Here is a 5,743-nt window from a genome sequence, read left to right as displayed (position 1 = left end):
AATAAAAAGCTAGTGGTGACCACTAAACTGCATTTTTTGCCATTAAAAGCCCCATCTGGTTCCCAAACGTCCTTTGGAAAAGGAAATCTGCCATCTTTAGCCGGTCAGGCCTGGTGCGACTCCAGATCCACGTGGTTGACTCTTAACTGCCCTCTGAAACGAAAACAGAAAAACGCTGGGAATACTCAGCGGGTCAGGAAAACTCTTTGGAGAGAAAGAGATTTAACGTTTCAGGTCGTGACGGCCCTTCAGCAGAACACGTCGTTGTGGTGAAGGGTCATCGCCACCTGAGACATTCACTCTAGTTTCTCCCTCCACACATGCTGCCAGACCCACTGAGTATTTCAAGCATTTTCTGTTTTCGTTTCAGGTTTACAATGTCCACAGTCGCTTCCTTTAATTTGCCCTTTGAAATGGCTTCAGTTGTATTCAAGGCAGTTTACTGCCACCTCCTGAGGGGCAATTAGGGATGGGCAATAAATGTTGGCATTACCAGTGCTTCCCTCTTCCTGTGAATGAATAAAAGCATTCTTCCAATCGCTTGGTTGTACAGAACTTGAACTGTAAAGAGAGATATGTTGCTGAAGCTTTTCATCTTGTGCTCACCGGGACAAATGCAAGAATGCCAAATTTCAAATGATCACAATTCATGCTACAGGAGAAATGAATTAATCAGGAGCTTGGGGAGAGTATAGTCCCCCATTGCTTTCACCATGGCAATTCCTCAGCCAATCAGAGTCGACTTGCCAACCAATCAGCACCCTTTTCTCCTGTAGTATAAATTGTTGGGATTGTTTGAAATTTGGCATTCTTGCATTTGTCCTGATGAGTGCAAGACGAAAACCTTCGGCAACATGTCTCTCTTTTCAGCAAAATGATTCTTCCTAAAGTGTAAAGCCCAGAATTGGGCACTGTAATCCAGCTGAGACTGAACCAGTGGTTTATGATAACAAGCCCTGCTTCTGAATTCTATACCTACTCTATATAAAGCCAAGGATCCTGTATATTTGTTTTAAACAGATTAACAGAACAACAGAATATCAGGGCAAAGTGCAAGGAGATATTACAGAGATCAGGTCTCATTAAACTCCCAACATTCCCTGTTAACAGGCAATTGTGAAGCCTACAGACAAATTTAAAAATATTAATTTTTTATAAATTCATTCATAGGATGTGAGTGTCGCTGGCAAGGCCAATATCTGTTGCCCATCCCTAATTGCCCTTGAAGTGGCTTTCTGGACTATTTCAGAGGGCAGTTAAGAGTCAACCACATTGCTGTGGGTCTGGAGTCACATGTAGGCCAGACCAGGTAAGGACGGCAGATTTTCTTCCCTAAAGGGCTTTAGTGAACCAGATGGGTTTTTATGACAATTGACCATAGATCCATACTGAAACTAGCTTTCAATTCCTAAGTTATTAATTAGTTAAATTTGAATTCCACCAGCTGGGATTTGAACCTGTACCTCCTGAATGTTAGCCTGAGGTCTTTGAATTATAAGCCCAGTGAGGGTACCACTACCCTACCACCTCCCCGGTAATAAATCCCCCTCCACCACACACCACCCCCACGATAATTTACTGAAAGTAAATTTGAAAACTAACTTCCAGTTAAAGAGCTGACAGAGTGACAATGGGCCAAATGCTGTACGAATATATAATTTTATGAAATGTAAGATTTAAAAATAGTTTGTTTCTGAAAGATAAGATAGAGGGTCACACTTGTAATTTACCACCAACAGACGATTGCTATAGCAACACATGACCCTGGTTTTGAATAAATAACAGGCTGATATTATTAATCTTGGATTTCCACTTGAACTGTAACACTGATGTGAAGCAAATCAGGTGCTCAGAGGGCTTATTATAAACAGCTCGAATTGAGCCTGTGTTTACAGTCAACACCCTATTTTTAACTTCATTCACAGGATAAGGGCATTGTTCAATAGGGCAGCATTTGTTGCCCATCTCTAACTGCCCTTGAGAAGGTGGTGATGAGCTGCCTTCTTAAACCGCTGCAGTCCCTGTGGTGTAGATGCACCCACAGCGCTGTTAGGGAGGGAGTTCCAGGATTTTGACCCAGCGACAGTGAAGGGACGGCTATAGTTCCAAGTCAGGATGGTGAGTGACTTGGAAGGGATCTTGCAGGTGGTGGTGTTCCCATCTATCTGCTGCCTTTGTCCTTCTAGGTGGCAGAGGTTGTGGGTTTGGAAGGTGCTGTCTAAGGTGCCCTGGTGAGTTGCTGCAGTGCATCTTGTAGATGGTACACACACTGCTGCTACTGTATGTCAGTGATGGAGGGAGTGAATGTTTGTGAATGTGATGCCAATCAAGCGGGCTGCTTTGTCCTGGATGGTGTCAAGCTTCTTGAGTGTTGTGGGAGCTGCACTCATCCAGGCAAGTGGGGAGTATTCCATCACACTCCTGACTTGTATGTCGTGGAGAAGTTTTGGCGAGTCAGGAAGTAAGCCATTCACCACAGAATGAACTACTTTTGAAGTGTAGTTACTGTTGCAGGAAATATGGCAGCCAATTTGCACACAAACAGCAATGTGATATATCAATGACCAGATAATCTGTTTTTGTGATGTGGATTGAGGGATAAATATTGGCCAGGACACCAGGGACAGACTCCACTGCTCTTCTTGACGGAGAGTGGCTGTGGAATCTTTGACATCCACCGGAGAGGGCAGGAAGGGTCTCGGTTTAATGTCTCATCCGAAGGACAGCACATCCAACAGTGCGGCACTCCCTTCAGTACTGCGCTCAAGGAGTGATTATGTGGGCAAGTCCTGGAGTGGGGTTTGAACCCACAACCTCCTGACACAAAGCTACACACTGAGCTACAGTTGACATCTAATCCTAGCCTCCTTTGGCTCGATATGAAACAACTGCTGTTGTGAATATTGCCAAATAAAACTGAAAAACTCCATCCACTGTGGGGGTCCTGCGCCGCTGAAGGTTGGTGAGTGGAACTCTTGCGCCCTCTCCTGGGACCCCATCTTCACTGCAACCTCCTGCCGTCAGCCGGCAGCGCTGCGGGAACAGCGGCGCATGCGCGCCCGGCCCACCACCCTGCGGCCGCCGGCGCATGCGCAGCTGTTCCTGATGCTGGTGGCAGGGTGGAATTTCTCTGTCTCAGAGCTGCAACTACAGGGGAATCACATCCCCCCACAGAGCACCAGCTAACCTTCCAGAACACATCAAACCCTGATAATAAACTAAACATGAGTTTATTTAAATGCTACTTTTCTCCAGCTTTTTAAGGCTTTGTGCAAGGAAGCCCTCACAGCCCAGTTGGATGATAGTTGGACTCTTAAATCAGTTGTTTTGAATCCCACATGAGATAATAAATCTCTTCTTTAATTGATTTTTTTTACCAAAAACATTGTAATCAATTCTCCACAGTCCCTGAGCTCATTGGATGTTGGGAGTCTCATTTACTGAGATTTCCTGATTATATTTCTTCAGCATTCACTGAATCATTGGAAGCATGTTTTACAGAGGGAACAGTTGATAAATGATAGTTAACGTGTCTGCAAGAAAGTTGCAATTGGTTGAGGACTGCATAGTATTGTTAGTCTGCGTCAAGCCAACTTGTTCAATGCAGGACTGACACTGTGCACATGCAGCCAGTGCTCCCCCTAGTGTTGCAGCACAAGACTGCCCCTGTCTTATCATAGGCTTTATCAGAATTTTATTGTTAGATTATATAAAATCAGGTTATCAAAAAAAAGCTTCCAGTTAGATCTCAGAAACAAACATTAATCTTTCTGACTATTGGTATTTATTTTTGATGATTCTTTCTGTGTTATCGGGAATATAGGAAATGGGAGCAGGAGTAGACCAATCAGCCCCTTGAACCTGCTCCACCGTTCAACGAGATCATGGCTTATCTTCAATCTCAGCGACCTTTTCCCACATCATTCCCATATCCCTTGACGTCTTTTACTATCCAGAAATTTATCAATCTCTGTCTTGAACTTAATGGTTCAAGTCCCAGTACGGAGACATGAGCACACAAACAAGGCTGACTTCCTTGTTCACTAGTGAGGGAGTGCGGCTGTGTCAGAGATGCTGTGTTTCAGATGAAGTGTAGCCCTGTCTGTTCTCTCAGTTGGATGGAAAAGGTCACAGGGCCACTTTTTTGAAAGGGGGAGTTCTTCTCAGTGTCCTGGCCAATATTTATCTTTCAACCAACACCTACAAACAGATGCTCTGATCATTTATTTAATTGTTATCTCTGGGACCTTGCTGTATGCAAATTGGTTACCTCATTTCCTACATTAAATTGCAACAGTGACTGCATCCAGTGCCTTCACCACTGGTGCACAGAGCTTGCAGTGTTTACCATTGACAAGATGCACTGTGTGCAGCAACTCTAGAAGGACAATACCAGCAGGTGCATTGAACACTATCACCTCCAAACTCCCCTCCAAACAACACATCAACCTGAATCGGAAATATTTTGTCGTTCCTTCACTGTCACTGGGCCAAAATCCTGGCACTCCCTCCCTCACAGAAACGTGGGTGTATCCACAGCACATGGACTGCAGTGGTTCAAGAAGGCAGCTCACAACAATTAGGGATGGGCCACATTGCCAGTATAGCCCATATTCCTAGAATGAATGAAATATCAACCACATTTTTGCTCACGGTGCAATGGCCTTGGCTGGACAACATTTGGATTGTTCATGATTCATCCTCTAGTCAACCCTGGCCCTCTAGCTACACTCATGAATGCTGGATCCTTAGGTCAGGTAGTGGATGCCTTCTAATAGTTGCCTATGGAACTGTGCCCAGGAAGAATCAAGTTGGGGTGGGGAGCGAAGAAAATGAGAAAATAATGTCATATAGTGTCAGCCTTGGGGGTAGTACTCTTGCCTCTGTATCAGAATGTTGTGGGTTCAAGTCCTATTCCAAAGAGTGGAGCACAAAACCTCGGCTGACACTCCAGTGCAGTGCTGAGGGAGTGCTGCACTGTTGTAGGTCTATCCCACAGGTGGGTGCAAAGGATCCCATGAGACATTTTGTAGAATAGGATGAGAAGTTCTTCCCGGCGTCCTGGCCAATATTTATCCTTCAACCAACACCAATAAAAACTAAAAGCTACTGCGGATGCTGGAAATCCAAAACAAAAACAGAATTACCTGGAAAAACTCAGCAGGTCTGGCAGCATCAGTGGAGAAGAAAAGAGTTGACGTTTCAAGTCCAACATGTTGGACTCGAAACGTCAACTCTTTTCTTCTCCACCGATGCTGCCAGACCTGCTGAGTTTTTCCAGGTAATTCTGTTTTTGTACTAATAAAAACTGATTGTTTAGTCATTATCACATTACTGTTTGTGGGATCTTGCTGTGTGCAAATTGGCTGCTGCGATTCTTACATTACAAGAGTGACTACATTTCAGGGAGTGTTTCATTGGCTTCCAAGCACTTTGGCAAATCCTGAGGCTGTGAAAGGTGCTATAAAAATGCAACTTATTTCTTTCACCAGCCAAATGCCAGTTTCTGAATCTGTTTGAGTGAAGATTTATTTCGTGATTCCAACTGATGGAAACATTTATAATGCATTAAACGAAAATCTTAAGACAGATGCTTGTTCTGTGGGGTCATCTGCAAGATGATATTTAGGGTTTCGAGTTTGGATCAGTCCCTGAGGAGAGGAGCGCGTTCCCGCTGCTCGGCCACCGTCCGGGAGGCTCCGGCTGACGTCTTCAGAGAGCGACGGGGCTGGGTGACGTCTTC

This window comes from Cetorhinus maximus, chromosome 18 (assembly GCF_964194155.1).
Source record: "Cetorhinus maximus chromosome 18, sCetMax3.hap1.1, whole genome shotgun sequence".
NCBI lineage: Eukaryota > Metazoa > Chordata > Chondrichthyes > Lamniformes > Cetorhinidae > Cetorhinus > Cetorhinus maximus.
This window is presented reverse-complemented; position numbering follows the sequence as displayed.